Here is a 24815-nt window from a genome sequence, read left to right on the forward strand (position 1 = left end):
CTAATTTCGAACACTCTACAACAAATACGAAAAGCACTGCAATTAGAACTATAGAGCACAAGTAAGTATAATCTATAACATGCTATATAATATAAAGGAAAAACATTGAAAAAACAAAAGCGCTAAATATACTAATTTCGAACACTCTACAACAAATACGAAAAGCACTGCAATTAGAACTATAGAGCACAAAGTAAGTATAATCTATAACATGCTATATAATATAAAGGAAAAACATTGAAAAAACAAAAGCGCTAAATATACTAATTTCGAACACTCTACAACAAATACGAAAAGCAAAGCAATTAGAACTATAGAGCACAAAGTAAGTATAATCTATAACATGCTATATAATATAAACGAAAAACATTGAAAAAACAAAAGCGCTAAATATACTAATTTCGAACACTCTACAACAAATACGAAAAGCACTGCAATTAGAACTATAGAGCACAAAGTAAGTATAATCTATAACATGCTATATAATATAAAGGAAAAACATTGAAAAAACAAAAGCGCTAAATGTACTAATTTCGAACACTCTACAACAAATACGAAAAGCACAACAATTAGAACTATAGAGCACAAAGTAAGTATAATCTATAACATGCTATATAATATAAACGAAAAACTTTGAATAAACAAAAGCGCTAAATATACTAATTTCGAACACTCTACAACAAATACGAAAAGCACTGCAATAGGAACTATAGAGCACAAAGTAAGTATAATCTATAACATGCTATATAATATAAAGGAAAATCATTGAAAAAGCAAAAGCGCTAAATATACTAATTTCGAACACTCTACAACAAATACGAAAAGCAAAGCAATTAGAACTATAGAGCACAAAGTAAGTATAATCTATAACATGCTATAATAATATAAAGGAAAAACATTGAAAAAACAAAAGCGCTAAATATACTAATTTCGAACACTCTACAACAAATACGAAAAGCAAGCAATTAGAACTATCGAGCACAAAGTAAGTATAATCTATAACATGCTATATAATATAAAGGAAAAACATTGAAAAAACAAAAGCGCTAAATATACTAATTTCGAACACTCTACAACAAATACGAAAAGCACAGCATTTAGAACTATAGAGCACAAAGTAAGTATAATCTATAACATGCTATATAATATAAAGGAAAAACATTGAAAAAACAAAAGCGCTAAATGTACTAATTTCGAACACTCTACAACAAATACGAAAAGCACAGCAATTAGAACTATAGAGCACAAAGTAAGTATAATCTATAACATGCTATATAATAATATAAAGGAAAAACATTGAAAAAACAAAAGCGCTAAATATACTAATTTCGAACACTCTCCATTAAATACGAAAAGCACAGCAATTAGAACTATAGAGCACAAAGTAAGTATAATCTATAACATGCTATATAATACAAACGAAAAATATTGAAAAAACAAAAGCGCTAAATATACTAATTTCGAACACTCTACAACAAATACGAAAAGCACTGCAATTAGAACTATAGAGCACAAAGTAAGTATAATCTATAACATGCTATATAATATAAAGGAAAAACATTGAAAAAACAAAAGCGCTAAATGTACTATTTCGAACACTCTACAACAAATACGAAAAGCACAGCAATTAGAACTATAGAGCACAAAGTAAGTATAATCTATAACATGCTATAATATAAACGAAAAACATTGAAAAAACAAAACGCTAAATATAATAATTTCGAACACTCTACAACAAATACGAAAAGCACTGCAATTGGAACTATAGAGCACAAAGTAAGTATAATCTATAACATGCTATATAAAATAAAGGAAAAACATTGAAAAAACAAAAGCGCTAAATGTACTAATTTCGAACACTCTACAACAAATACGAAAAGCACAGCAATTAGAACTATAGAGCACAAAGTAAGTATAATCTATAACATGCTATATATAATATAAAGGAAAAACATTGAAAAAACAAAAGCGCTAAATATACTAATTTCGAACACTCTCCAACAAATACGAAAAGCACAGCAATTAGAACTATAGAGCACAAAGTAAGTATAATCTATAACATGCTATATAATATAAACGAAAAACATTGAAAAAACAAAAGCGTTAAATATACTAATTTCGAACACTCTACAACAAATACGAAAAGCACTGCAATTAGAACTATAGAGCACAAAGTAAGTATAATCTATAACATGCTATATAATATAAAGGAAAAACATTGAAAAAACAAAAGCGCTAAATGTACTAATTTCGAACACTCTACAACAAATACGAAAAGCACAGCAATTAGAACTATAGAGCACAAAGTAAGTATAATCTATAACATGCTATATAATATATAAGGAAAAACATTGAAAAAACAAAGCGCTAAATATACTAATTTCGAACACTCTACAACAAATACGAAAAGCACAGCAATTAGAACTATAGAGCACAAAGTAAGTATAATCTATAACATGCTATATAATATAAACGAAAAATATTGAAAAAACAAAAGCGTTAAATATACTAATTTCGAACACTCTACAACAAATACGAAAAGCACTGCAATTAGAACTATAGAGCACAAAGTAAGTATAATCTATAACGTGCTATATAATATAAAGGAAAAACATTGAAAAAACAAAAGCGCTAAATGTACTAATTTCGAACACTCTACAACAAATACGAAAAGCACTGCAATTGGAACTATAGAGCACATAAGTAGTATAATCTATAACATGGTATATAATATAAACGAAAAACTTTGAATAAACAAAAGCGCTAAATATACTAATTTCGAACACTCTACAACAAATACGAAAAGCACTGCAATTGGAACTATAGAGCACAAAGTAAGTATAATCTATAACATGCTACATAATAATATAAAGGAAAATCATTGAAAAAGCAAAAGCGCTAAATATACTAATTTCGAACACTCTACAACAAATACGAAAAGCAAAGCAATTGGAACTATAGAGCACAGAGTAAGTATAATCTATAACATGCTACATAATAATATAAAGGAAAAACATTGAAAAAGCAAAAGCGCTAAATATACTAATTTCGAACACTCTACAACAAATACGAAAAGCAATGCAATTAGAACTATAGGGCACAAAGTAAGTATAATCTATAACATGCTATATAATAATATAAAGGAAAAACATTGAAAAAGAAAAAGCGCAAAATATACTAATTTCGAACACTCTACAACAAATACGAAAAGCACAGCATTTAGAACTATAGAGCACAAAGTAAGTATAATCTATAACATGCTATATAATAATATAAAGGAAAAACATTGAAAAAGAAAAAGCGCTAAATATACTAATTTCGAACACTCTACAACAAATACGAAAAGCACAGCATTTAGAACTATAGAGCACATAGTAAGTATAATCTATAACATGCTATATAATATAAACGAAAAACTTTGAAAAAACAAAAGTGCTAAATATAATAATTTCGAACACTCTACAACAAATACGAAAAGCACTGCAATTGGAACTATAGAGTACAAAGTAAGTATAATCTATAACATGCTACATAATAATATAAACGAAAAACATTGAAAAAGCAAAAGCGCTAAATATACTAATTTCGAACACTCTACAACAAATACGAAAAGCAAAGCAATTGGAACTATAGAGCACAAAGTAAGTATAATCTATAACATGCTATATAATATAAACGAAAAACTTTAAAAAACAAAAGCGCTAAATATACGAATTTCGAACACTCTCCAACAAATACGAAAAGCATTGCAATTAGAACTATAGGGCACAAAGTAAGTATAATCTATAACATGCTATATAATAATATAAAGGAAAAACATTGAAAAAACAGAAGCGCTAAATATACTAATTTCGAACTCTCTCCAACAAATACGAAAAGCACAGCAATTAGAACTATAGAGCACAAAGTAAGTATAATCTATAACATGCTCTATAATATAAACGAAAAACTTTAAAAAAACAAAAGCGCTAAATATACTAATTTTGAACACTCTCCAACAAATACGAAAAGCACTGCAATTAGAACTATAGAGCACAAAGTAAGTATAATCTATAACATGCTATATAATAATATAAAGGAAAAACATTGAAAAAGCAAAAGCGCTAAATATACTAATTTCGAACGCTCTACAACAAATACGAAAAGCACAACATTTAGAACTACAGAGCACAAAGTAAGTAGAATCTATAACATGCTATATAATATAAACGAAAAACTTTAAAAAAACAAAAGCGCTAAATGTACTAATTTCGAACACTCTCCAACAAATACGAAAAGCACTGCAATTAGAACTATACAGCACAAAGTTGGTATAATCTATAACATACTATATAATATAAAGGAAAAACATTGAAAAAACAGAAACGCTAAATGTACTAATTTCGAACACTCTACAACAAATACGAAAAGCACAACAATTAGAGCTATAAAGCACATAGTAATTATAATCTATAACATGCTATATAATATAAAAGAAAAACTTTGAATAAACAAAAGCGCTAAATATACTAATTTCGAAAAGTCTACAACAAATACGAAAAGCACTGCAATTGGAACTATAGAGTACAAAGTAAGTATAATCTTTAACATGATATATAATAATATAAAGGAAAAATGATGTGACCATCATGACGGAATTGGACCCAATCATAATTCCTCCTGGACCTATCACTAGGAGCCGAGCCCGTAAATTTCAATTGGCAATAACAAAGTGTCCCAAACTTCAAGTGGATGCCACTGCTGAACTCTACATCGACGATCAAAATAAACCATGCATTCTTCTGGAAATTGGATCACAAGTCCCAAGGACCATAAGGCCAGGAGCACCTTACAAGGCATTGGACCTCCCCTAAATTACTATCCCTAATTGAAGGGATCCCATGAATCAATATCCCCTTAATGAAGGAATTCCATAGATCAAGGGATTACCAATAATCATGGGATTGCCATGAATTATGGGTCAATAATACTAAATAAGGCTAATTATAATAACTATTCCCTATATGATTTTATTTCCTTTAAGAGTGTACTTTCCTATTTTTAAATTTCCATGGTTCCTCTATAAAAGGACCCATGATTATCATTGTAAGATTATTCATTCCACAAAGAGATTTTATAAACTGGTTTTTTTTTCAAGAGCGATTCTTGTGCATTTTTTGAAGTGTAATCTTGAGTGATTCGGTTACAGCTTCATACCCCCAAATCGAGTTGTTTCGAGTGATTTGAAACAAGTCGTGGCCTCTCGAATAGTACTGAAACTATTCTTGCCTTAGCTTGTATTGTCAGCTTGTTTAGAGGATTGTGATACGTGAGCTTGATCTCTCGTGTTGCCTTCCCGACTACCTCTCAATTCAAGAGAGTCCAGTTTATCTCCATTAATATCGTTATATATATATATATAGCCATCCATCCCTTACTTTATCCAAATCTACAATATTCTTGTTACTTATTCTTGTGGAATTCGATCGGAACTGTCATCCTTGGCAAGTTCGCATCATCTGGTGTCAGAGCTAGTTGATACAATCTCTTGATTGATATCACGGTTCATATTTGAAAACAAAAAAAAATCCGAAAAAAAAAAGAAAATACAAAAAAAAAAAAAGTTGAAAAAAAAAAAGACTTGAAAAAATTTTGTTTCCTTTTCTACATAACATTAATATATTTCTATATATTCTTATCCCTTTTCTCTCTTTCCATATATATATTTTTTCTCTCTTAATTTTCTTTATTTAATATTTTCATTTCCATTATCCATATCCACTTCTCTCCAAAAAAAAAAAAGTTTATAATATTTCTCCTATTTTTATTCGATTATCTAAAGGTCTAATTACTTGTGATTTTTACTTGAAATTTCTTGATTTGGGAATTGCATTGGGTCGTTGACCAGTTTTATTTAAGTGAGTGAAACACGAGCGGAGTGCAAGAGTGTTTGTGACGAGATTATTACATACCGGAGAGCGCGATTCAAGAGAGGAGAAACCTGTGTGAGGATATACCCTTGTTATTTTACATTTTTTCTTTGATGGCAGGTGAAGGACACCCAGACGAGCGCCCTAATCCTCAAATCGCAGCGCTATCCAAAGCATTGGAAGCACGATTCACGAAGCAACTTACTGACGAGATGGACACCGTACACTCAATGTTGGCTGATCTTGCTCAATCTATTCGGGAATTGACAACTGAGCGAAACAGGGCCGACCCGCCCCTGACGCTAGTCGATTTGCAAGGCGGAATCCTATATACCGAGGTAGGGAAGACGCTTCTGAAAATTTTGATGAAGAATGGGAGCCACCCCCTCAAAATAGAGACAACCGAAATCAAGATCCTATGAGGAACTTGAAGTTCAGCATTCCTTCTTTCAATGGGAATTCTGACCCGGATGTTTATCTTGATTGGGAGAAGAAGATGGAGTTTATTCGAGATTGCTCTACATATGATGATGAGCAATGGACGAGAATTGCTGTAATGGAGTTCACCCACTATGCCCTTAATTGGTGGGAACAATTAAGTACGAAACGAAGGCGAGAAGGGAAGGCCCGGATCACCACATGGGATGGGCTCAAAAAGGCTCTGAGGAAACGATTCGTACCATCCTGGTATAGGAGGGAGCTGCACGAACGAGTTCAACAAATATCTCAAGGTAATAGAAGTGTAGAGGAGTATTACAAAGAGCTTGAGACAGCCATGATGCGGGCTGATATTGTGGAGGATCCTGAAGCAACCATGGCTCGATTCATGAGTGGAATCAACCGAGATTTGAGGGATACTCTAGAGCTACACCCGTATGTTGACTTGTCGGAATTGCTCCAACGTGCGATTTTATTGGAGAAACAACGCAAGCGAAAGGGGCGAGCGGATTCTTTCAATCGACCACCACCCCGGTCTACCCAAACTATCCTCGAGCCCCGAGGTATCCCCAATACTAACGTCAATAAATTTTCTAATGTTGACAAGGGAAAAAGTGTTGCGCATGTTGGCACAACTTGAAACCCACAAAAGGAATATGTCCATGGCAAGAATCCCCGAAACCGTGAAATTACCTGTTTTCGGTGTCAAGGGAAAGGGCACTATACCTCTGAGTGCCCGAACAAGAAGGCCATGATCTTGACGGATGCGGGTGAAGTCGTCACCGACGATGAAGGAGATGTAGATGGTGAGCAAATTCTGCGGTCTCTTAGTACATTTCAAAAGGAGGAACCAACCCAAATGCAAAGAGAGGACATCTTCCACTGTCGTTGCAAATCGAAGGCAAGATTTGCAGCATGATAATTGATAACGGAAGCTGCACCAATGTGGTTAGTGAGACATTGGTCAAAAAGTTGAACCTTGTCACCAAGCCCCATCCGCGACCCTATCGATTGCAGTGGTTGACCAATAATGGGGAACTACGAGTAAATAAACAAGTTGAGGTAACCTTCCGAATTCGTGGTTATATGGACCAGGTTGTATGCGATGTTGTGCCAATGCAGGCTTGCCACATACTACTTGGACGGCCTTCGCAATTTGATCGCAATGTCACCTACTTTGGGAAGGAAAATACTTTTACGCTCACACATGAGGGCAAAAAGATCACTTTGACTCCCCTTACCCCCCAAGAAGCCTACACGGATCAGGAAGTGATACAAAAAAACCATGTTCAAGAAATGATGGCTATGGAGAAAGTCTCAAAATCAGCGGGAACTCAAAGCTCCATACAAGAGGCAGACATAAATTCCATGGCAAGTTCGTCTACGACTGCTCCATCGCGAGTTCCAAGAGTGATCCCCTCAGAAAAACAAGAGAAAAGTAAGGGAGTACCTACCAAAGATACCCTTTCCCAAATGGGGAGGAACAGTGACCGGGCCATATTTCTCACTCGAAAGGATATTAGATCCATTGGAGAGGATGAGAGTGATAGGATTTACATTTTGCTTTGTAAGTTTAATCTCCTTACAGCTTATGATTTGCAATCTAACTTGCCTCCAGAGTTCTATCCTATTTTGCAGGAATTTTCTGATGTACTACCCAAGGAACTACCAAGCGAGTTGCCCCCAGTCCGTGGTATTGAACATCAGATTGATTTCATACCTGGTGCTCAATTGCCAAATAGGCCGGCATATAGGGCCAACCCAGATGAGACCAAAGAGATCCAAAGGCAAATCCAAGACTTGTTAGATAAAGGCTGGGTGCGTGAGAGCCTTAGTCCATGTTCTGTACCGGTACTCCTCGTTCCAAAGAAGGATGGTAAGTGGCGTATGTGTGTAGATTGTAGAGCAATAAATGCAATTACTATTAAGTATAGACATCCTATTCCTAGATTAGATGATATGCTTGATGAACTTCAGGGTGCTGCTCTTTTTACAAAAATTGATCTTAAAAGTGGTTACCATCAGATAAGAATGAGAGAAGGAGATGAGTGGAAAACTGCTGTCAAAACTAAGCTAGGGCTGTATGAGTGGACTGTCATGCCTTTTGGCTTAACTAATGCCCCTAGTACCTTTATGAGATTGATGAATCATGTTCTTAGACCTTGCATAGGAAGGTTTGTGGTTGTTTACTTTGATGACATCTTGATCTATAGTAAGGACTTAGCTGCACACATTGAGCATGTGAGAGAAGTGTTCACTTTATTGCGGCAGAACAAACTTTATGCAAATGTTGAAAAATGTGCATTTTGTGTTTCTAGTTGTCTATTCCTTGGCTATGTTGTTAGCGCACAAGGAATACAAGTCGATGAGGAGAAGATCAGAGCCATCCAGGAGTGGCCTGTCCCTACTACTGTTCGTGAAGTTCGTAGTTTCCATGGCTTGGCGGGATTCTACCGAAGGTTTATTCGTGATTTCAGCACTATTGCAGCCCCTCTCACTGCTGTTATTCGCAAGGATGAACTGTTTAGTTGGGGAGAAGCGTAACAACAAGCCTTCGACAAGCTGAAATATTTGTTAACTCATGCCCCAATTCTTAAACTCCCGAACTTTGAACTAACATTTGAACTTGAATGTGATGCTTCAAGTGTGGGTATTGGAGCCGTTCTAATGCAAAATTGCCAACCTATTGCATACTTCAGAGAGAAGCTAGGTGGCGCAGTCTTGAACTACCCAACTTACGACAAGGAGTTATATGCCTTGGTTCGTGCACTTCAGGTATGGCAGCATTATCTTTTGCCAAAGGAATTTGTTATCCACTCAGATCATGAGTCCCTTAAGCATATAAAAACTCAGGCTAAACTAAAGAAGAGGCATGCCAGATGGATTTCTTTTGTTGATACATTCCCTTATGTGATAAAATATAAGAAGGGAAAGGATAATGTCGTAGCTGACGCACTCTCTAGGCGCACTCACATTCTTACTATTTCGACTTCTCAATTGCTAGGGTTTTCACAGGTAAAATCATTGTATGCAAATGACAAAGATTTTTCTGACATCTTTAATAAGTGTGCCAACACTGGATTTAAAGATTTCTATTTGCATGAGGGCTATTTGTATAAGGCTAACAAGTTGTGTATTCCACAAGGTTCTATTCGAACTGTTTTAACTCACGAAGTCCATGAAGGTGGACTCATGGGGCATTTTGGAGCCACACAAACTCTTAAACTTTTGCAGGAAAAATTTTATTGGCCAGGGATGCGTGCGGACGTCGAACAACACATTACACGTTGCATTACATGTAGACAAGCCGTATTTTACCCGTAGGATAGGAATAACTTTTTGATTTCTCGACGCCGAGACCCGGGCTGGGGCTGGGTCCCGCGTAGCGCAGTAATTCCGTCCGTAAGTGTGAGGACAACGAAAGGACAGTCCCCCGCGGCCGAACCTCACGTACTACCGTGGCGGTCGGCCGGCACGAAGAAGACGAGATTGAACGTCGGCTGTGGGAGGCGGCATAACTAGCTTGGGCGGGCATTACCTAGCGGGTGCAATCATACCAGCACGAACGCACCGGATCCCATCTCACTGCCCTATTTTATCCGTAGGGTAGGCATTACTTTTTAATTTCTCGACGCCGAGACCCGTGCTGGGGCTGGGTCTCAAGTAGAGCGTTCGAGAGTAATTCCGCCCGTAAGTGTTGCACCCCTGGGATGTCCTCGTGTTGCACCCCTCTTTTTGCCCCCGGGCTTGAGCGTTCTGTTCTTACTTTCAGACCCCTCGGCCCTATTTTACCCGTAGGGTAGGCATTACTTTTTGATTTCTCGACGCCGAGACCCATGTTGGGGCTGGGTCCCACGTAGCGCGTTCGAGAGTAATTCCGTCCGTAAGTGTGATGACAACGGAAGGCGAGTCCCCGCGGCCGAACCTGACGTACTACCGTGGCGCGTCGGCCACTGCAAAGAAGTCGAGATGGAACGCCGGCCGCGGGAAGCGCCATAACTAGGTTGGGCGCGCATTACCTAGCTGGTGCGATCATACCAGCACTAATGCACCGGATCCGATCAGAACTCCGCAGCTAAGCGTGCTTGGGCGAGAGTAGTACTAGGATGGGTGACTCGCTGGGAAGTCCTCGTGTTGCACCCCTCTTTTTGCCCCCGGGCTTGAGCGTTCCGTTCTTACTTTCGGCCGCCTCGGCCCTATTTTACCCGTCGGGTAGGCATAACTTGATTTCTCGACGCCGAGACCCGGGCTGGGGCTGGGTCTCACGTAGCGCAGTAATTCTGTCCGTAAGTGTGAGGACAACGGAAGGAGAGTCCCCCGCAGCCGAACTTGACGTACTACCGTGGCGCGTCGGCCGCCGCAAAGAAGGCGAGATGGAACGCCGGCCGTAGGAGGCGGCATAACTAGCTTGGGCGGGCATTACCTAGCGGGTGCGATCATACCAGGACGAACGCACCGGATCCCATCAAAACTCCGAAGTTAAGCGTGCTTGGGCGAGAGTAGTACTAGGATGGGTGACCCCCTGGGAAGTCCTCGTGTTGCACCCCTCTTTTTGCCCCCGGGCTTGAGCGTTCTATCCTTACTTTCAGACGCCTCGGCCCTATTTTACCCGTCGGGTAGGCATAACATTTTGATTTATCGACGCCGAGACCCGGGCTGGGGCTGGGTCCCGCGTAGCGCAGTAATTCCGTCCGTAAGTGTGAGGACAACGGAAGGAGAGTCCCCCGCGGCCGAACCTGACGTACTGCCGTGGCGGTCGGCCGCCACGAAGAAGACGAGATGGAACGCCGGCCGCGGGAGGCGCCATAACTAGGTTGGGCGCGCACTACCTAGTGGGTGCGATCATACCAGCACTAACGCACCGGATACCATCAGAACTCCGAAGTTAAGCGTGTTTGGGCGAGAGTAGTACTTGGATGGGTGACCCTTTGGGAAGTCCTCGTGTTGCACCCCTCTTTTTTGCCCCCGGGCTTGAGCGTTCTGTTCTTACTTTCAGACGCCGAGACCCGGGCTGGGGCTGGGTCCCACGTAGCGCAGTAATTCCGTCCTTAAGTGTGAGGACAACGTAAAGAGAGTCCCCCGCGGCCGAACCTGACGTACTACCGTGGCGGTCGGCCGCCACGAAGAAGACGAGATGGAACGCCGGCCGTGGGAGACGGCATAACTAGCTTGGGCGCGCATTCCCTAGCGGGTGCGATCATACCAGCACGAACACACCGGATCCCATCTCTCGGCCCTATTTTACCCGTAGGGTAGGCATTCCTTTTTGATTTCTCGACGCCGAGACCGGTGCTGGGGCTGGGTCCTACGTAGCGCGTTCGAGAGTAATTCCGTCCGTAAGTGTTGTACCCCTGGGAAGTCCTCGTGTTGCACCCCTCTTTTTGCACCCGCGCTTGAGCGTTCTGTCCTTACTTTCAGACGCCTCGGCCCTATTTTACCCGTCGGGTAGCCATAACGTTTTGATTTCTCGACCCCGAGACCCGGGCTTGGGCTGGGTCCCGCGTAGCGCAGTAATTCCGTCCGTAAGTGTGAGGACAACGGAGGGAGAGTCCCCCGCGGCCGAACATGACCTACTACCGTGGCGCGTCGGCCGCCGCAAAGAAGGCGAGATGGAACGCCGGCCGTGGGAGGCGCCATAACTAGGTTGGGCGCGCATTACCTAGCGGGTGTGATCATACGAGCACTAACGCACCGGATCCCATCAGAAATCCGAAGTTAAGTGTGCTTGGGCGAGAGTAGTACTAGGATGGGTGACCCCCTGGGAAGTCCTCGTGTGCACCCCTCTTTTTTGCCCCCGGGCTTGAGCGTTCTGTTCTTACTTTCAGACGCCTCGGCCCTATTTTACCCGTAGGGTAGGAATAACTTTTTTATTTCTCGACGCCGAGACCCGGGTTGGCGCTGGGTCCCGCGTAGCGCAGTAATTCCGTTCGTAAGTGTGAGGACAACGGAGGGAGAGTCCCCCGCAGCCGAACCTGACGTACTACCGTGGCGCGTCGGCCGCCGCAAAGAAGGCGAGATGGAACGCCGGCCGCGGGAGGCGCCATAACTAGGTTGGGTGCGCATCACCTGGCGGGTGTGATCATACCAGCACTAACGCACCGGATACCATCAGAACTCCGAAGTTAAGCGTGCTTGGGCGAGAGTAGTACTAGGATGGTTGACCCCCTGGGAAGTCCTTTTGTTGCACCCCTCTTTTTTGCTCCCGGGGTTGAGCGTTCTGTTCTTACTTTCAGACGCCGAGACCCGGGCTGGGGCTGGGTCCCGCGTAGCGCAGTAATTCCGTCCTTAAGTGTGAGGACAACGTAAAGAGAGTCCCCCGCGGCCGAACCTGACGTACTACAGTGGCGGTCGGCCGCCACGAAGAAGACGAGATGGAACGCCGGCCGTGGAAGGCGGCATAACTAGCTTGGGCGCGCATTCCCTAGCGGGTGCGATCATACCAACACGAACGCACCGGATCCCATCTCTCGGCCCTATTTTACCCGTAGGGTAGGCATTCCTTTTTGATTTCTCGACGCCGAGACCGGTGCTGGGGCTGGGTCCTACGTAGCGCGTTCGAGAGTAATTCCGTCCGTAAGTGTTGCACCCCTCTGAAGTCCTCGTGTTGCACCCCTCTTTTTGCCCCCGGGCTTGAGCATTCTGTCCTTACTTTCAGACGCCTCGGCCATATTTTACCCGTCGGGTAGGCATAACGTTTTGATTTCTCGACGCCGAGACCCGGGTTGGCGCTGGGTCCCGCGTAGCGCAGTAATTCCGTTCGTAAGAGTGAGGACAACGGAGGGAGAGTCCCCCGCAGCCGAACCTGACGTACTACCGTGGCGCGTCGGCCGCCGCAAAGAAGGCGAGATGGAACGCCGGCCGCGGGAGGCACCATAACTAGGTGGGGTGCGCATCACCTGGCGGGTGTGATCATACCAGCACTAACGCACCGGATACCATCAGAACTCCGAAGTTAAGCGTGCTTGGGCGAGAGTAGTACTAGGATGGTTGACCCCCTGGGAAGTCCTTTTGTTGCACCCCTCTTTTTTGCTCCCGGGGTTGAGCGTTCTGTTCTTACTTTCAGACGCCGAGACCCGGGCTGGGGCTGGGTCCCGCGTAGCGCAGTAATTCCGTCCTTAAGTGTGAGGACAACGTAAAGAGAGTCCCCCGCGGCCGAACCTGACGTACTACAGTGGCGGTCGGCCGCCACGAAGAAGACGAGATGGAACGCCGGCCGTGGAAGGCGGCATAACTAGCTTGGGCGCGCATTCCCTAGCGGGTGCGATCATACCAGCACGAACGCACCGGATCCCATCTCTCGGCCCTATTTTACCCGTAGGGTAGGCATTCCTTTTTGATTTCTCGACGCCGAGACCGGTGCTGGGGCTGGGTCCTACGTAGCGCGTTCGAGAGTAATTCCGTCCGTAAGTGTTGCACCCCTCTGAAGTCCTCGTGTTGCACCCCTCTTTTTGCCCCCGGGCTTGAGCGTTCTATCCTTACTTTCAGACGCCTCGGCCCTATTTTACCCGTCGGGTAGGCATAACGTTTTGATTTCTCAACGCCGAGACCCGGGCTGGGGCTGGGTCCCGCATAGCGCAGTAATTCCGTCCGTAAGTGTGAGGACAACGGAGGGAGAGTCCCCCGCGGCCGAACCTGACGTACCACCGTGGCGCGTCGGCCGCTGCAAAGAAGGCGAGATGGAACGCCGGCCGCGGGAGGCTCCATAACTAGGTTGGGCGCGCATTACCTAACGGGCGCGATCATACCAGCACTAACGCACCGGATACCATCAGAACTCCGAAGTTAAGCGTGCTTGGGCGAGAGTAGTACTAGGATGGGTGACTTGGGAAGTCCTCGTGTTGCACCCCTCTTTTTTGCCCCCGGGCTTGAGCGTTCTGTTCTTACTTTCAGACGCCGAGACCCGGGCTGGGGCTGGGTCCCGCGTAGCGCAGTAATTCCGTCCTTAAGTGTGAGGACAACGGAAGGAGAGTCCCCCGCGGCCGAACCTGACGTACTACCGTGGCGGTCGGTCGCCACGAAGAGGACGAGATGGAACGCCGGCCGTGGGAGGCGGCATAACTAGCTTGGGCGGGCATTCCCTAGCGGGTGCTATCATACCAGCACGAACGCACCGGATCCCATCTCTCGGCCCTATTTTACCCGTAGGGTAGGCATTCCTTTTTGATTTCTCGACGCCGGGACCGGTGCTGGGGCTGGGTCCAACCTAGCGCGTTCGAGAGTAATTCCGTCCGTAAGTGTTGCACCCCTGGGATGTCCTCGTGTTGCACCCCTCTTTTTGCCCCCGGGCTTGAGCGTTCTGTCCTTACTTTCAGACGCCTCGGCCCTATTTTACCCGTCGGGTAGGCATAAGCTTTGATTTCTCGACGCCGAGACCCGGGCTGGGGCTGGGTCCCGCGTAGCGCAGTAATTCCGTCCGTAAGTGTGAGGACAACGGAGGGAGAGTCCCCCGCGGCCGAACCTGACGTACTACCGTGGCGCGTCGGCCGCCGCAAAGAAGGCGAGATGGAACGCCGGCCGCGGGAGGCGCCATAACTAGGTTGGGCGCGCATTACCTAGCGGGTGCAATCATACCAGCACTAACGCACCGGATCCCATCAGAACTCCGAAGTTAAGCTTGCTTGGGCAAGAGTAGTACAAGGATGGGTGACCCTCTGGGAAGTCCTTGTGTTGCACCCCTCTTTTTTGCCCCCGGGCTTGAGCATTCTGTTCTTACTTTCAGACGCCAAGACCCGGGCTGGGGCTGGGTCCCGCGTAGCGCAGTAATTCCGTCCGTAAGTTTGAGGACAACGGAAGGAGAGTCCCCCGCGGCCGAACCTGACGTTCTACCGTGGCGGTCGGCCGCCACGAAGAAGACGAGATGGAACGCCGGCCGTGGGAGGCGGCATAACTAGATTGGGCGGCCATTCCCTAGAGGGTGCGATCATACCAGCACGAACGCACCGGATCCTATCTCTCGGCCCTATTTTACTTTCAGACGCGGAGACCCGGGCTGGGGCTGGGTCCCGCGTAGCGCAGTAATTCCGTCCGTAAGTGTGAGGACAAAGGAACGAGAGTCCCCCGCGGCCGAACCTGACGTACTACCGTGGCGGTCGGCCGCCACGAAGAAGACGAGATAGAACGCCGGCCGTGGGAGGCGGCATAACTAGATTGGGCGGGCATTCCCTAGAGGGTGCGATCATACCAGCACGAACGCACCGGATCCTATCTCTCGGCCCTATTTTACCCATAGGGTAGGCATTCCTTTTTGATTTCTCAACGCTGAGACCGGTGCTGGGGCTGGATCCTACGTAGCGCGTTCGAGAGTAATTCCGTCCGTAAGTGTTGCATCCCTGGGAAGTCCTCGTGTTGCACCCCTCTTTTTGCCCCCGGGCTTAAGCGTTCTGTCCTTACTTTCAGACGCCTCGGCCCTATTTTACACGTCGGGTAGGCATAACGTTTTGATTTCTCGACGCCGAGACCCGGGCTGGGGCTAGATCCCGCGTAGCGCAGTAATTCCGTCCGTAAATGTGAGGACAACGGAAGGAGAGTCCCCCGCGGCCGAATCTGACGTACTACCGTGGGGGTCGGCCGCCACGAAGAAGACGAGATGGAACGCCGGCCGTGGGAGGCGGCATAACTAGCTTGGGCGGGCATTCCCTAGCGGGTGCGATCATACTAGCACGAACGCACCGGATCCCATCTCTCGGCCCTATTTTACCCGTAGGGTAGGCATTCCGTTTTGATTTCTCGACGCCGAGACCGGTGCTGGGGCTGGGTCCTACCTAGCGCGTTCGAGAGTAATTCCGTTCGTAAGTGTTGCACCCATGGGAAGTCCTCGTGTTGCACCTCTCTTTTTGCCCCCGGGCTTGAGCGTTCTGTCCTTACTTTCAGACGCCTCGGCCCTATTTTACCCGTCGGGTAGGCGTAACCTTTGATTTCTCGACGCCGAGACCCGTGCTGGGGCTGGGTCCCGCGTAGCGCAGTAATTCCGTCCGTAAGTGTGAGGACAACGGAGGGTGAGTCCCCCGCGGCCGAACCTGACGTACTACCGTGGCGCGTCGGCCGCCGCAAAGAACGCGAGATGGAACGCCGGCCGCGGGAGGCGCCATAACTAGGTTGGGCGCGCATTACCTAGCGGGTGCGATTATACCAGCACTAACGCTCCGGATCCCATCAGAACTCCGAAGTTAAGCGTGCTTGGACGAGAGTAGTACTAGGATTGGTGACCCCCTGGGAAGTCATCGTGTTGAACCCCTCTTTTTTGCCCCCGGGCTTGAGCGTTCTGTTCTTACTTTCAGACGCCGAGACCCGGGATGGGGCTGGGTCCCGCGTAGCGCTGTAATTCCGTCCGTAAGTGTGAGGACAACGGAAGGAGAGTCCCCCGCGGCCGAACCTGACGTACTACCGTGGCGGTCGGCCGTCACGAAGAAGAGGAGATGGAACGCCGGCCGTGGGAGGCGGCATAACTAGCTTGGGCGGGCATTCCCTAGCGGGTGCGATCATACCAGCACGAACGCAACGGATCCCATCTCTCGGCCCTATTTTACCCGTAGGGTAGGCATTCCTTTTTGATTTCTCGACGCCGAGACCGGTGCTGGGGCTGGGTCCTACCTAGCGCGTTCGAGAGTAATTCCGTCCGTAAGTGTTGCACCCCTGGGAAGTCCTCGTGTTGCACCCCTCTTTTTGCCCCCGGGCTTGAGCGTTCTGTCCTTACTTTCTGACGCCTCGGCCCTATTTTACCCGTCGGGTAGGCATAACGTTTTGATTTATCGACGCCGAGACCCGGGCTGGGGCTGGGTCCCGCGTAGCGCAGTAATTCCGTCCGTAAGTGTGAGGACAACGAAGGGAGAGTCCCCCGCGGCCGAACCAGACATACTACCGTGGAGCGTCGGCCACCGGAAAGAAGGCGAGATGGAACGCCGGCCGCGGGAGGCGCCATAACTAGGTTGGGCGCGCATTACCTAGCGGGTGCGATCATACGAGCACTAACGCACCGGATCCCATCAAAACTCCGAAGTTAAGCGTGCTTGGGCGAGAGTAGTACTAGGATGGGTGACCCCCTGGGAAGTCCTCGTGTTGCACCCCTCTTTTTGCCCCCGGGCTTGAGCGTTCTATCCTTACTTTCAGACGCCTCGGCCCTATTTTACCCGTCGGGTAGGCATAACATTTTGATTTATCGACGCCGAGACCCGGGCTGGGGCTGGGTCCCGCGTAGCGCAGTAATTCCGTCCGTAAGTGTGAGGACAACGGAAGGAGAGTCCCCCGCGGCCGAACCTGATGTACTGCCGTGGCGGTCGGCCGCCACGAAGAAGACGAGATGGAACGCCGGCCGCGGGAGGCGCCATAACTAGATTGGGCGCGCACTACCTAGTGGGTGCGATCATACCAGCACTAATGCACCGGATACCATCAGAACTCCGAAGTTAAGCGTGTTTGGGCGAGAGTAGTACTTGGATCGGTGACCCTTTGGGAAGTCCTCGTGTTGCACCCCTCTTTTTTGCCCCCGGGCTTGAGCGTTCTGTTCTTACTTTCAGACGCCGAGACCCGGGCTGGGGCTGGGTCCCACGTAGCGCAGTAATTCCGTCCTTAAGTGTGAGGACAACGTAAAGAGAGTCCCCCGCGGCCGAACCTGACGTACTACCGTGGCGGTCGACCGCCACGAAGAAGACGAGATGGAACGCCGGCCGTGGGAGACGGCATAACTAGCTTGGGCGCGCATTCCCTAGCGGGTGCGATCATACCAGCACGAACACACCGGATCCCATCTCTCGGTCCTATTTTACCCGTAGGGTAGGCATTCCTTTTTGATTTCTCGACGCCGAGACCGGTGCTGGGGCTGGGTCCTACGTAGCGCGTTCGAGAGTAATTCCGTCCGTAAGTGTTGTACCCCTGGGAAGTTCTCGTGTTGCACCCCTCTTTTTGCCCCCGCGCTTGAGCGTTCTGTCCTTACTTTCAGACGCCTCGGCCCTATTTTACCCGTCGGGTAGCCATAACGTTTTGATTTCTCGACGCCGAGACCCGGGCTTGGGCTTGGTCCCGCGTAGCGCAGTAATTCCGTCCGTAAGTGTGAGGACAACGGAGGGAGAGTCCCCCGCGGCCGAACATGACCTACTACCGTGGCGCGTCGGCCGCCGCAAAGAAGGCGAGATGGAACGCCGGCCGCGGGAGGCGCCATAACTAGGTTGGGTGCGCATCACCTGGCGGGTGTGATCATACCAGCACTAACGCACCGGATACCATCAGAACTCCGAAGTTAAGCGTGCTTGGGCGAGAGTAGTACTAGGATGGTTGACCCCCTGGGAAGTCCTTTTGTTGCACCCCTCTTTTTTGCTCCCGGGGTTGAGCGTTCTGTTCTTACTTTCAGACGCCGAGACCCGGGCTGGGGCTGGGTCCCGTATAGCGCAGTAATTCCGTCCGTAAATGTGAGGACAACGGAAGGAGAGTCCCCCGCGGCCGAACCTGACGTACTGCCGTGGCGGTCGGCCGCCGCGAAGAAGACGAGATGGAACGCCGGCCGTGGGAGGCGGCATAACTAGCTTGGGCGGGCATTCCCTAGCGGGTGCTATCATACCAGCACGAACGCACCGGATCCCATCTCTCGGCCCTATTTTACCCGTAGGGTAGGCATTCCTTTTTGATTTCTCGACGCCGAAACCGGTGCTGGGGCTGGGTCCTACGTGGCGCGTTCGAGAGTAATTCCGTCCGTAAGTGTTGCACCCCTCTGAAGTCCTCGTGTTGCACCCCTCTTTTTGCCCCCGGGCTTGAGCGTTCTGTCCTTACTTTCAGACGCCTCGGCCATATTTTACCCGTCGGGTAGGCATAACGTTTTGATTTCTCGACGCCGAGACCCGGGCTGGGGCTGGATCCCGCGTAGCGCAGTAATTCCGTCCGTAAGTGTGAGGACAACGGAGGGAGAATCCCCCGCGGCCGAACCTGACGTACTACCGTGGCGCGTCGGCCGCCGCAAAGAAGGCGAGATGGAAGGCTGGCCGCGGGAGGCGCCATAACTAGGTGGGCGCGCAATACCTAGCGGGTGCGATCATACGAGCACTAACGCACCGGATCCCATCAGAACTCCGAAGTTAAGCGTGCTTGGGCGAGAGTAGTACTAGGATCTGTTACCCCCTGGGAAGTCCTCGTGTTGCATCCCTCTTTTTTGCCCACGGGCTTGAGCGTTCTGTTCTTACTTTCAGACGCCTCGGTCCTATTTTACCCGTAGGGTAGGAATAAATTTTTGATTTCTCGACGCCGAGACCCGGGCTGGGGCTGGGTCCCGCGTAGCGCAGTAATTCCGTCCGTAAGTGTGAGGACAACGGAAGGAGAGTCCCCCGCGGCCGAACCTGACGTACTACCGTGGCGGTCGGCCGCCACGAAGAAGACGAGATGGAACGCCGGCCGTGGGAGGCGGCATAACTAGCTTGGGCGGGCATTCCCTAGCGGGTGCGATCATACCAGCACGAACGCACCGGATCCCATCTCTCGGCCCTATTTTACCCGTAGGGTAGGCATTCCTTTTTGATTTCTCGACGCCGAGACCGGTGCTGGGGCTGGGTCCTACGTAGCGCGTTCGAGAGTAATTCCGTCCGTAAGTGTTGCACCCCTCTAAAGTCCTCGTGTTGCACCCCTCTTTTTGCCCCCGGGCTTGAGCGTTCTGTCCTTACTTTCAGACGCCTCGGCCATATTTTACCCGTCGGGTAGGCATAACGTTTTGATTTCTCGACGCCGAGACCCGGGCTGGGGCTGTATCCCGCGTAGCGCAGTAATTCCGTCCGTAAGTGTGAGGACAACGGAGGGAGAGTCCCCCGCGGCCGAACCTGACGTACTACCGTGGCGCGTCGGCCGCTGCAAAGAAGGCGAGACGGAACGCCGGCCGCGGGAGCCGCCATAACTAGGCTGGGCGCGCATTACCTAGCGGGTGCGATCATACCAACATTAACGCACCGGATCCCATCAGAACTCCGAAGTCAAGCGTGCTTGGGCGAGAGTAGTACTAGGATGGGTGACCCCCTGGGAAGTCCTCGTGTTGCATCCCTCTTTTTTGCCCACGGGCTTGAGCGTTCTGTTCTTACTTTCAGACGCCTCGGCCTTATTTTACCCGTAGGGCAGGAATAAATTTTTTATTTCTCGACGCCGAGACCCGGGCTGGGGCTGGGTCCCGCGTAGCGCAGTAATTCCGTCCGTAAGTGTGAGGACAACGGAAGGAGAGTCCCCCGCGGCCGAACCTGACGTACTACCGTGGCGGTCGGCCGCCACGAAGAAGACGAGATGGAACGCCGGCCGTGGGAGGCGGCATAACTAGCTTGGGCGGGCATTCCCTAGCGGGTGCGATCATACCAGCACGAACGCACCGGATCCCATCTCTCGGCCCTATTTTACCCGTAGGGTAGGCATTCCTTTTTGATTTCTCGACGCCGAGACCAGCGCTGGGGCTGGGTCCTACGTAGCGCGTTCGAGAGTAATTCCGTCCGTAAGTGCTGCACCCCTGGGAAGTCCTCGTGTTGCACACCTCTTTTTGCCCCCGCGCTTAAGCGTTCTGTCCTTACTTTCAGACGCCTCGGCCCTATTTTACCCGTCGGGTAGGCATAACGTTTTGATTTCTCGACGCCGAGACCCGGGCTAGGGCTGGGTCCCGCCTAGCGCAGTAATTCCGTCCGTAAGTGTGAGGACAACGGAGGGAGAGTCCCCCGTGGCCGAACCTGACGTACTACCGTGGCGCATCGGCCGCCGCAAAGAAGGCGAGATGGAACGCCGGCCGCAGGAGGCGCAATAACTAGGTTGGGCGCGCGTTACCTAGCGGGTGCGATCATACCAGCACTAACGCACCGGATCCCATCAGAACTCCGAAGCTAAGCGTGCTTGGGCGAGAGTAGTACGAGGATGGGTGACCCTCTCGGAAGTCCTCGTGTTGCACCCCTCTTTTCTGCCCCCGGGCTTGAGCGTTCTGTTCTTACTTTCAGACGTCTCGGCCCTATTTTACCCGTAGGGTAGGAATAACTTTTTGATTTCTCAACGCCGAGACCCGGGCTAGGGGTGGGTCCCGCTTAACGCAGTAATTCCGTCCGTAAGTGTGAGGACAACGGAAGGAGAGTCCCCCGCGGCCGAACCTGACGTACTACCGTGGCGGTCGGCCGCCACGAAGAAGACGGGATGGAACGCCGGCCGTGGGAGGCGGCATAACTAGCTTGGGCGCGCATTCCCTAGCGGGTGCGATCATAGCAGCACGAACGCACCGGATCCCATCTCTCGGCCCTATTTTACCCGTAGGGTAGGCATTCCTTTTTGATTTCTCGACGCCGAGACCGGTGCTGGGGCTGGGTCCTACGTAGCGCGTTCGAGAGTAATTCCGTCCGTAAGTGTTGCACCCCTCTGAAGTCCTCGTGTTGCACCCCTCTTTTTGCCCCCGGGCTTGAGCGTTCTGTCCTTACTTTCAGACGCCTCGGCCATATTTTACCCGTCGGGTAGGCATAACGTTTTGATTTCTCGACGCCGAGACCCGGGCTGGGGCTGGATCCCGCGTAGCGTAGTAATTCCGTCCGTAAGTGTGAGGACAACGGAGGGAGAGTCCCCCGCGGCCGAACCTGACGTACTACCGTGGCGCGTCGGCCGCCGCAAAGAAGGCGAGATGGAACGCCGGCCGCGTGAGGCGCCATAACTAGGTTGGGCGCGCAATACCTAGCGGGTGCGATCATACGAGCACTAACGCACCGGATCCCATCAGAACTCCGAAGTTAAGCGTGCTTGGGCGAGAGTAGTACTAGGATCTGTTACCCCCTGGGAAGTCCTCGTGTTGCATCCCTCTTTTTTGCCCACGGGCTTGAGCGTTCTGTTCTTACTTTCAGACGCCTCGGCCCTATTTTACCCGTAGGGTAGGAATAAATTTTTGATTTCTCGACGCCGAGACCCGGGCTGGGGCTGGATCCCGCGTAGCGCAGTAATTCCGTCCGTAAGTGTGAGGACAACGGAAGGAGAGTCCCCCGCGGCCGAACCTGACGTACTACCGTGGCGGTCGGCCGCCACGAAGAAGACGAGATAGAACGCCGGCCGTGGGAGGCGGCATAACTAGCTTGGGCGGGCATTCCCTAGCGGGTGCGATCATACCAGCACGAACGCACCGGATCCCATCTCTCGGCCCTATTTTACCCATAGGGTAGGCATTCCTTTTTGATTTCTCGACGCCGAGACCAGTGCTGGGGCTGGGTCCTACGTAGCGCGTTCGAGAGTAATTCCGTCCGTAAGTGCTGCACCCCTGGGAAGTCCTCGTGTTGCACACCTCTTTTTGCCCCCGCGCTTAAGCGTTCTGTCCTTACTTTCAGACGCCTCGGCCCTATTTTACCCGTCGGGTAGGCATAACGTTTTGATTTCTCGACGCCGAGACCCGGGCTGGGGCTGCGTCCCGCCTAGCGCAGTAATTCCGTCCGTAAGTGTGAGGACAACGGAGGGAGAGTCCCCCGCGGCCGAACCTGACGTACTACCGTGGCGCATCGGCCGCCGCAAAGAAGGCGAGATGGAACGCCGGCCGCGGGAGGCGCAATAACTAGGTTGGGCGCGCGTTACCTAGCGGGTGCGATCATACCAGCACTAACACACCGGATCCCATCAGAACTCCGAAGCTAAGCGTGCTTGGGCGAGAGTAGTACGAGGATGGGTGACCCTCTGGGAAGTCCTCGTGTTGCACCCCTCTTTTCTGCCCCCGGGCTTGAGCGTTCTGTTCTTACTTTCAGACGTCTCGGCCCTATTTTACCCGTAGGGTAGGAATAACTTTTTGATTTTTCGACGCCGAGACCCGGGCTAGGGGTGGGTCCCGCTTAACGCAGTAATTCCGTCCGTAAGTGTGAGGACAACGGAAGGAGAGTCCCCCGCGGCCGAACCTGACGTACTACCGTGGCGGTCGGCCGCCACGAAGAAGACGAGATGGAACGCCGGCCGTGGGAGGCGGCCTAACTAGCTTGGGCGGGCATTCCCTAGCGGGTGCGATCATACCAGCACGAACGCAGCATATCCCATCTCTCGGCCCTATTTTACCCGTAGGGTAGGCATTCCTTTTTGATTTCTCATCGCCGAGACCGGTGCTGGGGCTGGGTCTTACGTAGCGCGTTTGAGAGTAATTCCGTCCGTAAGTGTTGCACCCCTGGGAAGTCCTTGTGTTGCACCCCTCTTTTTGCCCCCGGGCTTGAGCGTTCTGTCCTTACTTTCAGACGCCTCGGCCCTATTTTACCCGTCGGGTAGGCATAACGTTTTGATTTCTCGACGCCGAGACCCGGGCTGGGGCTGGGTCCCGCGTAGCGCAGTAATTCCGTCCGTAAGTGTGAGGACAACGGAGGGAGAGTCCCAAGCGGCCGAACCTGACGTACTACCGTGGGGCATCGGCCGCCGCAAAGAACGGGAGATGGAACGCCGGCCGCGGCAGGCGCTATAACTAGGTTTGGCGCGCATTACTTTGAATAAACAAAAGCGCTAAATTTAATAATTTCGAACACTCTACAACAAATAGGAAAAGCACTGCAATTGGAATTATAGAGCAGAAAGTAAGTATAATCTATAACATGCTACATAATAATATAAAGGAAAAACACTGAAAAAGCAAAAGCGCAAAATATACTAATTTCGAACACTCTACCACAAATACGAAAAGCAAAGCAATTGGAACTATAGAGCACATAGTAAGTATAATCTATAACATGCTATATAATATAAAAGAAAAACTTTGAATAAACAACAGCGCTAAATATACTAATTTCGAAAACTCTACAACGAATACGAAAAACACTGCAATTGGAACTATAGAGTACAAAGTAACTATAATCTATAACATGCTATATAATAATATAAAGGAAAAACATTGAAAAAGCAAAAGCGCTAAATATACTAATTTTGAACACTCTCCAACTATAGAGCACAAAGTAAGTATAATCTATAACATGCTATATAATATAAACGAAAAACTTTAAAAAAACAAAAGCGCTAAATATACTAATTTCGAACACTCTCCAACAAATACGAAAAGCACTGCAATTAGAACTATGCAGCACAAAGTAGGTATTATCTATAACATGCTATATAATATAAAGGAAAAACATTGAAAAAACAAAAACGCTAAATGTGCTAATTTCGAACACTATACAACAATTACGAAAAGCACAGCAATTAGAGCTATAGAGCACATAGTAAGTATAATCAATAACATGCTATATAATATAAAAGAAAAACTTTGAATAAACAACAGTGCTAAATATACTAATTTCGAAAACTCTACAACAAATACGAAAAGCACTGCAATTGGAACTATAGAGTACAGAGTAACTATAATCTATAACATGCTATATAATAATATAAAGGAAAAACATTGAAAAAGCAAAAGCGCTAAATATACTAATTTTGAACACTCTCCAACAAATACGAAAAGCACAGCAATTAGAACTATAGAGCACAAAGTAAGTATAATCTATAACATGCTATATAATATAAACGAAAAACTTTAAAAAAACAAAA

General features: G+C 48.3%; 17 non-coding genes across 17 annotated transcripts; all 17 read left to right on the top strand.

Annotated features, from left to right (window-relative positions):
• Positions 1–10371: 10371 nt before the first annotated feature.
• On the top strand, positions 10372–10490 carry LOC127259900 (5S ribosomal RNA). The gene has a single exon (XR_007840595.1). It is a non-coding gene; the product is annotated as a 5S ribosomal RNA (ribosomal RNA).
• Positions 10491–10775: 285 nt separating this feature from the next.
• LOC127259881 (5S ribosomal RNA) lies at positions 10776–10894 on the top strand. The gene has a single exon (XR_007840591.1). It is a non-coding gene; the product is annotated as a 5S ribosomal RNA (ribosomal RNA).
• Positions 10895–11181: 287 nt separating this feature from the next.
• LOC127259893 (5S ribosomal RNA) lies at positions 11182–11300 on the top strand. Its single transcript, XR_007840593.1, has one exon. It is a non-coding gene; the product is annotated as a 5S ribosomal RNA (ribosomal RNA).
• A 711-nt stretch (positions 11301–12011) lies between these two features.
• LOC127259933 (5S ribosomal RNA) lies at positions 12012–12129 on the top strand. Its single transcript, XR_007840602.1, has one exon. It is a non-coding gene; the product is annotated as a 5S ribosomal RNA (ribosomal RNA).
• Positions 12130–12418: 289 nt separating this feature from the next.
• Positions 12419–12537, top strand: LOC127259914 (5S ribosomal RNA). Its single transcript, XR_007840599.1, has one exon. It is a non-coding gene; the product is annotated as a 5S ribosomal RNA (ribosomal RNA).
• Positions 12538–13248: 711 nt separating this feature from the next.
• Positions 13249–13367, top strand: LOC127259920 (5S ribosomal RNA). Its single transcript, XR_007840600.1, has one exon. It is a non-coding gene; the product is annotated as a 5S ribosomal RNA (ribosomal RNA).
• Positions 13368–14078: 711 nt separating this feature from the next.
• LOC127259959 (5S ribosomal RNA) lies at positions 14079–14194 on the top strand. The gene has a single exon (XR_007840607.1). It is a non-coding gene; the product is annotated as a 5S ribosomal RNA (ribosomal RNA).
• A 710-nt stretch (positions 14195–14904) lies between these two features.
• LOC127259888 (5S ribosomal RNA) lies at positions 14905–15023 on the top strand. The gene has a single exon (XR_007840592.1). It is a non-coding gene; the product is annotated as a 5S ribosomal RNA (ribosomal RNA).
• A 1439-nt stretch (positions 15024–16462) lies between these two features.
• LOC127259966 (5S ribosomal RNA) lies at positions 16463–16581 on the top strand. Its single transcript, XR_007840608.1, has one exon. It is a non-coding gene; the product is annotated as a 5S ribosomal RNA (ribosomal RNA).
• A 711-nt stretch (positions 16582–17292) lies between these two features.
• Positions 17293–17411, top strand: LOC127259979 (5S ribosomal RNA). The gene has a single exon (XR_007840611.1). It is a non-coding gene; the product is annotated as a 5S ribosomal RNA (ribosomal RNA).
• Positions 17412–17698: 287 nt separating this feature from the next.
• On the top strand, positions 17699–17817 carry LOC127259907 (5S ribosomal RNA). The gene has a single exon (XR_007840598.1). It is a non-coding gene; the product is annotated as a 5S ribosomal RNA (ribosomal RNA).
• A 711-nt stretch (positions 17818–18528) lies between these two features.
• LOC127259926 (5S ribosomal RNA) lies at positions 18529–18647 on the top strand. The gene has a single exon (XR_007840601.1). It is a non-coding gene; the product is annotated as a 5S ribosomal RNA (ribosomal RNA).
• A 710-nt stretch (positions 18648–19357) lies between these two features.
• Positions 19358–19476, top strand: LOC127259941 (5S ribosomal RNA). Its single transcript, XR_007840603.1, has one exon. It is a non-coding gene; the product is annotated as a 5S ribosomal RNA (ribosomal RNA).
• Positions 19477–20239: 763 nt separating this feature from the next.
• On the top strand, positions 20240–20358 carry LOC127259986 (5S ribosomal RNA). The gene has a single exon (XR_007840614.1). It is a non-coding gene; the product is annotated as a 5S ribosomal RNA (ribosomal RNA).
• A 763-nt stretch (positions 20359–21121) lies between these two features.
• On the top strand, positions 21122–21240 carry LOC127259972 (5S ribosomal RNA). Its single transcript, XR_007840610.1, has one exon. It is a non-coding gene; the product is annotated as a 5S ribosomal RNA (ribosomal RNA).
• A 763-nt stretch (positions 21241–22003) lies between these two features.
• Positions 22004–22122, top strand: LOC127259946 (5S ribosomal RNA). Its single transcript, XR_007840605.1, has one exon. It is a non-coding gene; the product is annotated as a 5S ribosomal RNA (ribosomal RNA).
• Positions 22123–22885: 763 nt separating this feature from the next.
• Positions 22886–23004, top strand: LOC127259952 (5S ribosomal RNA). The gene has a single exon (XR_007840606.1). It is a non-coding gene; the product is annotated as a 5S ribosomal RNA (ribosomal RNA).
• The last annotated feature ends 1811 nt before the right edge of the window (positions 23005–24815 follow it).

Source organism: Andrographis paniculata, unplaced genomic scaffold, assembly GCF_009805555.1.
Source record: "Andrographis paniculata isolate CXL003 unplaced genomic scaffold, ASM980555v1 Contig150END, whole genome shotgun sequence".
Classification (NCBI taxonomy): Eukaryota; Viridiplantae; Streptophyta; class Magnoliopsida; order Lamiales; family Acanthaceae; genus Andrographis; species Andrographis paniculata.